Source organism: Ptiloglossa arizonensis, chromosome 8, assembly GCF_051014685.1.
Source record: "Ptiloglossa arizonensis isolate GNS036 chromosome 8, iyPtiAriz1_principal, whole genome shotgun sequence".
Classification (NCBI taxonomy): domain Eukaryota; kingdom Metazoa; phylum Arthropoda; class Insecta; order Hymenoptera; family Colletidae; genus Ptiloglossa; species Ptiloglossa arizonensis.
In genome coordinates, this window is record NC_135055.1 from 23830597 (window position 1) to 23843850 (window position 13254).

The following is a 13254-nucleotide window of genomic DNA, read 5'->3' on the forward strand; positions in this document are numbered from 1 at the left end:
TGGTGGCGATTACCGAGTCACGACCGCAAGCCGTGGCTCGTCCGCGCGTGTAAATAATACACATGCGAGAGAATGCTAATACCGATATTACGCCGGCTCATAGTAGCGCCCCGAATTATCTCCGCCCGACGAGGATCTCGCACCTGAAATCGCTTTCGGTCTCCCCGCGTGTTGCGTGATTCGTGATTCGTGATTCGTGATTCGTGATTCGTGATTCGTGATTCGATCAGCATCCCCCACCTCTCGCTCGGCGTCGCAACCCTTTTTTCTCGGTCGATGCATTTCGGTTGCTTTTTGCAACGAAAACTTCCTTCTCGTCCGACGAGCGAAGCTCGTAATTCGCCGTCTCTAAACGCGCGAGCGTTCGCGCGGCGACGAGTGCGCGGAACGGACGGACGGACCGATCCGATCCGTTTTTATCGGAAATCGCTCGCTCGCTCGTTCGTTCGGCTTTCGCGATCCTCGCGGTTCCCCGAAGACGGCGTCGCAACGTCCGTGGCGTCGTTTTTTCCTCTAGATCTCGGTCGAAAAATGTATAAACAAAATTCATCGGCAACGATACCCGTGAAGCGTGACAACGTATAAACTTTTTTCGGCCGGTACGTTCGACGATAGGACGAGGCACGCGGGCACCGTGAAGTTCACGGAAGATCCTGTGACACAAGACCGTTCAATCGCGCTCCCCGATCGCTCCTGTCACGGCCGAAAACGCGATTCCTTTGATCGTCGCTTTAATTGTCGAGCACCGATTCACTCCACTCTTTTTACGCGGTATCTCGACCGCGGGGGAAACAAAGGGGAGACGTCGGCGCAACGATCGATTACCGGCTCGAAACACCTGTTGGATCGGCGACCTCTCTTCCCCGTCGTTGAACGATCCGTTCGAACGAAACTCCTCGATAGAAGACCAACGAAACGATTCGTTCGCCGGCAAAAAGAAGAGTAGCCGAACTCTCCTCCAGGGACGATCCTTCTGGTCGTCTTCGCGTATTCAATTACGCTCGTTCGCGCGCTGTACGAGAAAAGAAACGAACGCGTCGGGCCTTTCACGAGGAAGCGAACATTATAATTTTCGCGAGGAGTTCTTTTTTTCCCGCGAGCGCGCGCTGTGTTTCGCCGCGATCGAAGCCGATCCGTTAAAGATGATTATGCAATTTCCAACGGGGCAATTTACATCGGGAAGCCGTTTAGCCGGTGGCAAGGCAGCGAGGATAACGGTACGAGAGGACGCGCGATGTCGCCGTGGGTCGTGACTATGCTAATGACGGATCTCCGAGCTCATTCATAAGAGAAGAAACGTATTGAATGAACGCGCGAGATCGAGACGGGAATCTCGTTCGAGCGATGCTTTCCGCGATCCACGACTCGTCGTTCTCGCGGTACCGCGACAATTTTCGGAGAAAGTGTGGAACGAAACGGAACTCGGGACCGATCGTTCGGTCCGAGATCCTTCGATCGGCGCGCGGTCTCGAACGGTTTTCCGGACGAACGGGCATCGATGCCGGGAGCTTTCGAGCTAATTTCACGGCGAAATAGAGACATCGCCGAGAAACGTCGTCCCGCGAAAGTAGAGTCCTTCGGTTCGAAAGTAATCGGTCGGGCCGTGTCTCTCTGCGGAGGAATTTCTCACGCGGCACCGTCCCGTTGTTCCTCGACGCCCGCGTCGAGCACGAAGGAGATCCTTCGCAGGGTAGAATCACGATGCCGACGCGACGTTTACCTACAAGTGCGCGCGAAGAGCGGCTCGGTCACGGTCCAGAGATCGCACCCTCGGCGCTCCCGCTCCCGCTCTCGCTCGCGCCTATGCCCGTGAAACCGAAGAGGCTCGCTCGAAGCGACGCGCGACGACAGGTGCGACCAGCTGCGCCGCAACGCGCCGACACCCTCCTATCGGTTTTCGCCGTCTCGACGAAAACGTCCGTGTATTTTCCTCTCGTTGTCACCCGCGAACAGTCTCCTCTTCCATGGGATTCTCTCGCGCGGAGAACCGTTTCGGGTGGTCCCCGAATTATCAAGACCGGTAGCGCGAGAAATTCCCAGATCACCGGAAGAGAACCGGTGCGGTCCGTGCGGTGGGATCGGTCGTTGAAAAATTTGCCGAGTCGCAACGATCGTAGCTCGGAGCTACCGAACTCCCGAGTACCGTAATTAGCAGCTATTACAGTCGAGACTAGAAATTACGTTACGGTCGTCCGATCGATCGATCGATTTAAACTCGTTATCTCGAGGCCGCATCCGACGAAACGAAGAACGGTAAGAATCTACGAATTCGACCAAAGTCGTCGCCCGAGTCGCTAAACGAACGCGTCCCTCGCGTTGAAATCGCTGTCCGCGAGGATATCGTCGGCGCGTCTCGCAAACGATCGTATCGGTGAACAGGTGCGACCAGCTGCTTTGGCTTTTCGGAAGCGTGCCGACACCGCGCTCGGTTCGAAAGTTTATCGGCCCGTTGAAACGGGAGCGTTCGTTATCTCTCGCTCGGATCCCTCGATGCATCCTTGCCGTGATAAATTCGCTCGCCGCGAGGCTAATACGCGATAAGGCGTTAGATTCGTACGCGGTTGCTGTCGCGGACAGTCTCCGCTCGCACGATACGATCGTTCGACCGTATTATTTCGGAAAAATCGAGCATCTCTCCGACGATTGAGCTCCTTGATTTATTCTCCGCCCGTAATTCAATGCGTTGGCACCGATTCAACGAACAGCCACTAGTCACCTACGTGTCGGAAGACGAACCGATATCGCGAAACGTCCGATACGTTTTGCTCTTCGCTGCTATCTGTCGTGCTCCGCTATTAGCGATTGCATTCAAATGCAAATCGTTCCGTTACCTTCGTTTAATCCACTTGCCACCGGGTTCGCGTTTAAAAAGAAAACGAGGAAGAATTTTTCCTTCCGAGCGAGGGGATTCGTTGGCGACGCGACGCGACGCGGACGAGGGCGCGGGCTCGGCTCTGGTCGATCTTAAGTAATTTTCTTCCGACGCGGTAATAACACGGACTGTCGATTTCTCGGTACAACCATAACCGGTCGGTTTTGCATCGTTGTTTACCGGTTTGTCGCGGTCATCATCCGTTAGACGATGAGAAGAATTATTGTACGATTCGCCGAGTCCTCTTCGCCGTGGGAGAGTCGTTCGATCCGGACCGCCACGAGAGGAGGAATCGTTTCGCGAGCGGGTCCGAGCGAGGCGTGTCACGGTCACTTGACCAAGAAAACGTTTAACGCTCGACGAAATCGATGAAAACGGAATCGATCGTGGCCCGAACTCGTCGAGACTGCGAACAAAGTCGTTCCAACCGAGACGGAAAAAACCGAGTACTCGATCCCTCGCCGTTCCGAGAAATTATTCAAACGCGATTGCAAACGCGCGGGAGAAAACGAGCCGGACTACTTCGAACAACGTTTAAAACTCGGTTAATTTCATCGTCGATGAAACTTTACGATCGTTGAAACGCGTCGGAGGACTTTTCGAAACGATCGACTCGTTCGTTTTCTCGAGCGTTGTTCGATCGGGTCGAGCGACTCGCGCAAAAAAGTATTCGGTCGGTTCGAGAGGTTTTCTTCCAGTCTCGTTGCGTAAACGTCGGCGAGTATTTCGCGGCGAGCGAAAAAATATGCTCGCGGTCCGCGTTCTCGTCGGTATCGCGGGTCGAGTTCGTACGCTTCCGCCTGAAACGAAAGTAGGGTGATGCTCTAACGACGGGCATCGTTTATACAGAAACGGAGGCGCTCGCGACCGCGCAATTTTCACTTCGTTACGGGAGTGAAATTCTGTTCGCATGCGCCGGCCATTCCGCGGTATCGCGTGCAAAAGAGTCACGATGCGATCCGATAAATTCACCGGGGACGCGTGCGTGTGCCGTAACACGAGCACGCGAACCGCGGACCGGACGCAATTTCGCGTGGAACGTCTCGAATACGCTCGTTTCTTTTTCTCTCGTTTCGTTTCGTTTCGGGGCCGCGAGAGGGATTCGTTCGATCGTTCTCGGAGCGTTTCGCGCGTCCCCCAATATTTCCTCCCCGCTCGGTACGTCGATGGCAACATTTTTATTTCGGCCACCTACGCGCGTCCGGTACCCCGCTCCCGTTACCGTTTATCTTCCTTTCCGAATAACCGGGCCGAAAGAACGCTCGTTTGTCCGCGGAGGGACAGGGCTCCTCCGGGCCGGCGGCCGAACCACCGCGAAGCGGAAGCGAAGGGCGGCCATGGCACCGGGGTCCGACCAAACAGCGCGTACCGCTGACGAAAGGGAGCCAAGGTGAACGAAACGACGCCGGAAAGAAAGCAGAAAAACCGTTCCCGTCGGGGGAGGAGAGGAGGAGAGGAGGAGAGGAGAAGAGGAGGAGAGGAGGAGAGGAGGAGAGGAAGAGAGAACAGAGGACACCGACAGCCGGAACGGGAGAGCGACGAGCACCGTGCGTCGGGAAGTAAAAAAAGAAAAAAGAAAACGGTGCAGGGGTGGGGGGGTTGGAGGGGACGCGATTCGAAAAAGCGAGACGGAGAAGGAGGCCCAGAGGAGAGGAGAGGAGAGGAGAGGAGAGGAGAGAGAGAGCTAGGTTTCCTCGGCAGGGAGCCTGGCCAATCGGAGCACGGTGGGCGCCGCGGGTAGGAGGAGACAGTTCCGCGCCGACAGGCGACGTAATCACCCGCGGCCGTGTCCGCCGTAGCTCTCTGGCCCCTCCGGGCCCTCTTCCCCCTCTCTCCGTCGACGTTCGGGGCCCCTCCAGCGTTTCTCCGCGCTCCGCGGCCGGGACGCTCGAATGACCCCACCACCGACCCGGAGGAGGCCAACGGAGTCGCGTCGCGACGCGACGGTCACCGGCCGGGCCCGACCGGGTCGCGAACCCTCGGATCGACCACCGCCGACTATTCCCGGTCCAGCAGCGCGACCAACGAGCCCGTCGACCGCGCCGATCGGTTCACCCGACTCCTGGACGCTCGACGTCGGGACGGCTACGGGACGCGATGCTTTATCCTCCGCCTCGGGAACACCGGCTGGCTATTTTTAACCCGCGCGACGACCGGATACACCGAACGCTCGGAAAAATACGTAACGAGCAACATTAGAAACTCGCCTTTTTATCTCCCCGGCTCGTTTACCCTGTCGACGATTCGCGATTTGATTTACGCGAACACGGGATCCTTCGGAGGTGGCTGCGCGAAGACGCACGCACGCTCGTTTACGCGGTGTCGTCCCGTCGAGCACCTCGGATCCCTCGCGATGTCAACGACGAACCTACCCGCGACCGAGGAGGTCTCGAGTCTCTCGACGAAACGACCGGTCGAGTGCCCGTTAACAGCCCGACGAACCGAGAAAAATCTCGTTCGGTGTCCGGCGTGGTTCGCGCTCTTCGTTCGTTCCCTCGAACGGTACGAATCGTGGCGTAAAATTTACTCCGAATGTCGCGGAGTTTGCGCGCGCACGAATACACGCGCGCAACGCAGCCGTCGAACGACAAAAGTTCCCCGTAGGACCCATCGATCTTCCTCGAGATCCTTGTTCGACGTCTCCGTGGCGGTTCGAATCGAAGACCAAACGTGGCAGACCGGTCGGGCACGCTCGGCCGGGGTGTGTAATTTCGTGTTATTTTCTCATTACGTTCAACGGCGCGATGAAGATGGGATGTTGCCAGCGGCTGCGTAATCCGGTGCCGAAAGATACCAACGAAGGCGTTGAAACGATAAGTAATCCACCGTCGGAGGAAAGCACGAAACGAACCTGGCCGCGTTGCGGTTTCGAGCGAACGCTTTTCTCGTTTCCACGTATCGCCCGTTGCCCGTCGCTCCTCCTTCGACGATCTGCCGTCGAGATGGATATTCGTTCCGCGGTAGGACGCGAAGAATCGATCGATCGGTCGATAAAACGCCTCGAACCGCGCGCAAACGCAGCGCGCGAGTGACCATCGAAATTCGGTCGTCCAGGCGCGTTCAACGTCGACCGGATCGACGACGAAAATCGACGTTGGCATCTCAATTAAACGGCGTTGCCTCGATGAAATTTATATATTCGCGGTACTATCTCCGGCCAATTATCGTGGCTAACTAAATTACGCGGTGAAACAAGTATAATTAATAAACCCACGGCTCGGAGAGAGACCAGATCCCGGGATAAGGTTCTCGCGTGGAGATAGACGCGGCGCGTTCGAAGAAAGAGAGGGGAAAAAAAGGGGAGCGGGTTGTAAACGGCGAGGGTCCGAAAGACATTACCTACCCTACGTCCGGCGGGGCTGAAAGAAAGCTGCACCTGCCGGCGGTGGCGCGTTTGCTGACCTACGATTACATCGAAGTTTGCTCCGGAATCGTTTTCCCGGCCGACGATACGCATCTACCGACTCTCGACGAAACAACGATCGACCGTTTTCCCTCGATCCGAGAGTTTCCCCGCGATTCGACGATTCTTTCGATTTACCGGTCGACGTAGCGTTCCCGAAAAATATCGGCTTAATCGCGCACCGGTCGGCCGGCATCATCCCGAGCGTTTTCGACTCAGCGACTGCGAGAAAAGCGGGCCTCGTTCGTCAAAGCCGGCACGGTATCCCGTGGCGAACGAAACGGCCTGCTTTCACTCCACCTCGTTCTTCCATTTTCTATTTTCTATTTCTCGAGGCGCGTCCGCGGGCCGTCCAACCGCCGTGATCGTCGCGATCGACGCGATCGACGCGATCGACGCAATCGACGTTCACGGGGCGCATCGACCGTCATCTACGCCCCTTTCCGAGAACGAAACGAGTCTCTTATCTCGGGAGCAACAGGCGGCAATCAAACTACAGATAGGGCGACCGGGATTTTTCGTTAATTCGCGACTCGTAACCGAGGCTGAGGTCTCTATTCGCGCTATCGGCCGGCCCAATTACCACGTTCGGAGGGACGAAACAACACGTTGCGCACCCCTACGACGATTTTTTTCCCGTCGACCGGATCGGCCGCGATATTCGCGTCCTCTCAGGTGCCAATTCGCGCTCGCTCGTTTCGCTTCGGGCGTCGTTTCGATCCTCCGCCCCGAGGATCGAATCTCTTCGGAGCCTCTGGAAGGGAATTACCTTTACCTTATCCCCCGCGAATTATCCTCGATTAATAGGCGTACCGAGCCGGTTAATTCGGTATTCGCGTATACGGAATCGATCGCGACGATTTACGATTTCCGCGAGAGATTCGCGCGGTTCGACCTTCTTGTTTCGAGATTTTGAAAACTGAAGAGGCGTCGACGACAGCGATCACAGAGATGGTCGTTTTGGTTTCCGTTCGGTCGGTTCGATCGACGTTCGAGCTACCTACGCGGCGATCGATCGGCCGGGAATAACCGCGGTCGAGGAATGTTTTCGACCGCCGAGAGAACGGGAGCGTAATTCGGTGAAGAGGTTGTCGCGATCGTTCGATAGAGTCGCGACGATGCGTCGTTAAAAATTCATAAAGATTCACGGATCAAAGGCCCAGGAGCCCGTTTAAACGGTCCCAATTATTCGTCGTCGATCGAGCCGCCTTATCGCGGACTCGTATCAGAGGAACACGAAAGGCCGCGGCTACCGAACTCGTTTCGAACGCGATCGCGACGAAAAGCGACTCGAAGGGCCCCGCCCCTGGCAAGGCCCCGCTCGTTGCAAGGCGTCAGGTGCCCGGGACCGTTGACGCGGCCGTTACTACTACCCCCGTAATAATGTATGCCGTTAATAAGAACGTCGGCGAAGGAGGAACGCGTGCGTGTCTCGGAGGAGCCCGGGCCCTTCGTCGCGCGGGCCATGTGCTCACCTTCGCGGAAGGGCGAAGGGCGTTTAACGGTCGAACTCGCACGCGTTCCCGGTATCGCCACCGAACACCGGCCGATCCACCGTTTTCGGTCACGTGTTTCCCGCGGTTATTCATCGGGACGCTCGGTCCCCGTACGCACCGCGGACCGATCGATTTTCGATTCTCCTCGCCACGGGTTTCGGAAACCCGTTTGTTTTTTTTTTCGTTCCACGGCGCACCTGGGAAGACGGAGGTTGCGAGGTCTCCGTCGGAACACCGCTTCGAGAGCGGATCGAGAAAACGGTTCGCTCGGTCGACTCGCGAGGACCGTTACGAATCGTCGAAGAGAACGGAGCCGGCGGAAAGAGGAAAATCGACCCGGATCCGACGATCCAGGTATTTCGGGCGAACGTTACGGGGTCGGAGCGACGAAAACGGGAGGGAATCGCGCGGGACTCACCGGGAGGAAACGTTGCACCTTACGCCACCAGCCGGGAACAGGTGCCACAGCTGTTTCAGCAAGTGCAACGAACGGCGAGGATAGACGCGCGGCTATTAGAACTGTTGCAGGCTGGCTCGGACCGGGCAAAGGGGTGCATAACTATTCGGCTGCGGCGAGTTACGGAACGAGGTGTCGTTGCGAGTACCTTTTTACGAGGCGACCGTTGAACCAGCCGGACAGGATGCGCGCCCGCTCGAGTTTTCATCCGCTACGGTTAAACGGCTCGCGAGACGTTTGAATATTCTACGCGATCCAGTTCCGCGCAAAACGAGGTCGACGTTTACCCCGAGCGTCGATCTATCGGCGACTCGTTCGAAGCGATCGTTCCGTCGGTCTCGAAAGACACGGGAGACCGACCGCGCGTCGGTATATCGCGTTTCCGCCATCGAACGGGCATCGGTCGTATCCTGCGCGGGACGGACGTTTCGACGGAACGGGGAAATTTATACGAAAATTCAATGGCCTTCCGTTCGATCTGTTTCACACGCCCACGCGGTTCGTTAGCTCGATGGGCGAGCGCGTTGATTTACAACCGGTGCCGCGCGGCGCGGCGCGGGAATACGAACGAGAAGCAGCGACTTTGCCCAAAGTCCAATTTAATCGGGGGTGGGAGGGAAGTTTTGTTCCCCGCAGGAAGCACGGTTCCGCTCGGTTCCGCCCATAACGGTGACGGTGCGTAGGAGCGCTCGGCGCGCAATTTCGAACCCGAGGGTTTCGTTGCGTTTGGTTTCGTTTCGAAGGAATCAAGAGCGGTCGGCTCGCGTTCGATTCGCGCGTCGATTTTTCGGGCGGTCGAGTTCTCGGTCGGTGTTGCGGGCGATCCAGTCTCTCGGCACCTCTCGGCGGTGCGGGGGCGTCATGGTACGACGGTCCACCAAAGGACTCGAAGAAAGTTAGGAGAGAGGGTCCGTCCGCGTTTCGATCCGCGGTTCTCCCTCTCTGGCGGTTCCTCGCGATCCGTTGCGGTCCGTCGCGGTCCGTCGCGGTCCGTCGCGGTCCGTCGCGGTCCGTCGCGGTTCCTCGCGGTTCCTCGCGGTCTCTCTCCCCCTCGCGGGGCGCCTATCTCCGGCGAGAGGTCGCGGTGGAAGGGGGGAGGCAGAGAGACAGGTAAGCCTCGGTGCGCTCCGCGTTCGAGGCTCGCGCGAAGGAAGGAACGAAGCCAGCCGGTCGGTCGGAGAAAGAGAGGCAGGAGAGCCGCGTCCAAGTGGAGGGAGGTCGGTGAAGCGGAGGTGAAGCGCGACCGGCCCTCTCTACTCCAGGGGCCCAGGCTAGTCCAGTCCGGGACAGCACGCCTCCTGCTGCACGCTCCACGAGGTAGAACGGCGAACGTAGACACGAAGACGCAGGACGTAAGCGCGGGATCAGGCGAGCTCGTGTGGCACCACGGTGGCTGCTCGTCCTCGGAAGGATAACCACTGCCGTCGCCGCGTCCGTCGTCCTTCGAGATCACGCATCGACGAACATCGATCGGTTTTGTTCGCCGTTCCGCGGAGCCCCGCCCGCGCGATTCGCATCGACCAGGTCCGCCTCGATAGTCTCGCGAAGCTCGTTTCTCTCCTCGGTCGATCGACATGGTTCGCGGACGATCGAGGATCCTCGGATAGAACGCCGACCGTCGCGACGACGCGCCTCGAGTTTTACGCGGAAACCACGGAATCGTCGGAATCGTCGGAATCGTCGGAATCGTCGGAATCGTCGGAATCGTCGGAATCGAATCGGAGGACCGTTCGACCCTCCGGCGCCCGTTCGGCGAAACTGTGATCGATCCTGTCGCGGACTTTATCGTTATCCCCGGCGGCGATCGGCGCCGAAGACTTCCTCTTTCGCCCGTCGAACCACCGCCACCCCCACCCCCGGCATCGCACGCGTTCAGCCACGCGATCAGCGGGACCAGCGATCCGGAAGGTTTCGCGCAACGGTGACCAACGAGCCGCTCGCTCTTAATGGACACCCGATCCACGGTGATTGAACATCTCGTCTGGATGCATCTGTGAAACGTCATCGGTGTCGTCCGCCGGTCGTCGACGCGCCTCGCGAGACAACTCGAAGGACGATCGCGACGTTTCGGTGAACGGCCCGTTCGGTTTCCGTCGAAAGATGTTCGCTTCCGAGTGACCGGAGTCCGCGGGTTCCTTCGATCGAATTCAAGGGGTTGTTCTGTGAACGAAAGGATCGTGCTGTCTGTGCGGGTATGAGAGACCATTGTGAACGGTGCGACAGGGCGCAGGAACGGTGAAGTGTCGACGGGGTGTTCAGTGAATATTCAGAGACTTCGACGCTCGGTCGAGAGGCAACCGAGGGATATAGGCGGACGACGAAGACGATCAAGACGACGAAGCGACTCGAATTTGGGTACGTCTTTCCCTCCTTCCTAACGAATCGTTCCTCGATCGCGATCGGCCGCGCGCTCGGATCGCTCGGTTCGCTCGGTTAACGAGCGACCAACGATTTTCGAGCGACGGCCACCCGAAAGACGGCTCGATCGACGCGCCGCTTTGCCGTTCGCTCCGTCTTTCGCCGCTCGTCTCCGCGTCTTACCGAATCGATCGGGTTCGGTCTCGTTTCTTTCAAGAAGCGATGCAACGCCACGCTTTCGATTTACGCGCCCCTCGTTCCTCGCGTCCAACGATCCTCTCCGATCGTCGATCCATCGAATGAATATTCATGCGGTACTCCGCGGGTACGGGTCCTCCCCTCTCGCGACACGCGAGATCCTTCTCGTATCCCGCGTCGAAATTTCACCGATCGACGGAGACGGGAGCGAGAGGACGGTGCACGGTCCCGTTCCTTCGAGGCGCTCGTTTCCGATCCTTTCCGATCCTCGAGCCGCCGGCATCTGCCCTTTTTCCACCCCTATTCGCCCCCCTCGGCGCGCTTCCGAAGACAACTGCCGTCTCCGGGCGAGGCAGTTGTCGCGTCAGGTGGCGGTCGTCGAAGACGAGAACGAGCCTCGACGGACGATAGGGCGGCCGGAAGGGTTCGCGCGCAACGATCGCCCGAACGCCCGAACGCCCGAACGCCCGGGGTTCCGTTAAACTCGTTTCCGAGGGAAAACTCGGCGACGATTTTCGGATTATCGGGTATTCTATTCGTCTCGGTTCGCGAGCGTTACGAACGCTCGACGCTCGTAATAAATAACGCCCGTCAGCACGGTGGTGCGCCGTAAGTTGCTGGAAACTCTAACCAATCGTACGGCAAACGCGCGCCCGACTCGAAGACCATTATCTCAGCTGGACATCCGAGTAATTTTGTACCGTCATTTCGCGTCGAACTATACAATTCCTCTCGTTGCGGGGCCGCGACACCGCGCAATCCTTCAAACTCGCTCCGTAATCGATCGATCGAAGGTCGCACCTGTTTATCTTGCCGCGACCCGACGGGACGATTAAATTTAGCGAGAAGCGTTCGCCGACTCGAGTACCTCCGTACGGAGAACTCTTTGAAAAAGTACTCGATCGCGTTACGATATCGTAGGGATAGCGCGCACTTTCGATCCTCGGCTCGACGGCTCGACGGCTCGACGGCTCGACGGCTCGAGGGCTCCTCGGTTCTCGAACCGTTTCCGGCGGTGCCGAACGACTCGTGTTCGCGGTGCGACGTCGCGCCGTCGTTATTGGAAAATTTACCGCGTCGCTCCGCCGGTTATCGTGGCTGAGTTTCCCTTAACGAGCGGCGAATCGCGATGCTTCTCTCGGCCTCTTCCTGAAATCCTCGCGGCGAGAATTACGCGGAACGAGGAGCCGCGGTATTACGCGCCTATTACGCGTCGTGCGCGCAAACAGGAATGCGGTCCCGGCCGGTAAACCGTTTCGAAAAGTTTCATCCGATCCGATCCAACGTTCATCGTTCGCGACTGTTGCACTCGGAACAAAGAGGCGAGCGATCGGTAGCGCTTTCTCGTCGGTAGTTTTATTACCGTTATTAGCGATCTCGGTGATATTTCGTGGACGGTTGTCGCGAATCGTCAGGGAGGATCGTCCGTCGGTTGTCACGGTCGGATCGGAATGCGGTCTAGGTGGTGGCCGATCGGATCGCGTCCGTGTCAAGGATGCGGCGTCGCGGGTGCGCGGGTGCTCGGGCTGGCTCGCGCGCTCCTCTTATTTCGTTTATTAGCCGGCCGAGCGAGCGGCAAGTTGTCCGGTGGTTAATTGCGGCGTGCCACGGTGCGCTGCTCGCACGGGCGTCGCGCGGTTATACAGTTAACCGTCGTGGCCGAGCTCGCCGCGTGTGCTCTCCGCATGTGGCGCGCCGCGCCGAGCCGCGCTGCGCCGCGCTGCAGCCGCCTAGCTCGCGACTCTACCAGGACCGAGAGCGTCTACAGGTAGCTCGAATCTATTTATAGTCGGTCGTCCGCACGGTGGTCGCCGCGAGCCCCGAGCAGCCGCGCGACCGCTTCGGTTCGCGGATCCGCCCAATTTTTACCCTACGCGATCGTTCTTACGGGGAGGGTGACGCCCGCGGCATCGACCACGCTCCCGGCGGATCGTCTCGGACCGCCTCGATCGCGAACGCCGACTTCTTTCCGATCGCCGCCGAATCGGCTCCGTGGACCCCGGAAGAAGAAACCGAACACCTACCGACTCGACGGTTTTATCTACTCTCCCGGTTCCAGCATCGGGTCGAGCCACACCTGGCCCCGATCGCGCGCGTCCCACCTATATATCTATACCGCTCGCGAACCTCCTCGACTCTGCGCTCGTTCGCCCGCCGAGGCTATCCGGGCACTCGCGGTATCTGCGACGCCGCGCGTACAGCGGATGGATTTACCGCGGGGCACCATCGGTTTTATCGGACGCCTCCTATCCTCGATTGGTACTTTTCGATCGAAAACTGGTACTTCCGGGTCGTTGAACCGTTCCTACCGACGAGTAGCCACGGGTGAGCCGGACGAGTGGAAATTTTCGGCCGCGGCGCGCACCGAGGTCGCTCCGCGGCGCGAAGAGACCCGCTCCGGTTCGAGGGTGGCGGTTCGCGCGACAGGTGGCTTTCGAACCGGCAATTTTTCGAATCGACGCGTATTTCG

The 13254-nt window shown here is 58.6% G+C and overlaps 1 protein-coding gene across 1 annotated transcript in view; it reads left to right on the forward strand.

Moving 5' to 3' along the window:
- The first annotated feature begins 10376 nt into the window (after positions 1-10376).
- The window catches only part of Sv (paired box protein shaven), a 91347-nt gene continuing 88469 nt past the window's right edge, over positions 10377-13254 (forward strand). Inside the window, exon 1 of the mRNA XM_076318133.1 lies at positions 10377-10583. The gene's annotated coding sequence lies outside the window, so the exon portion shown is untranslated. The remainder of the gene's footprint in view (positions 10584-13254) is intronic.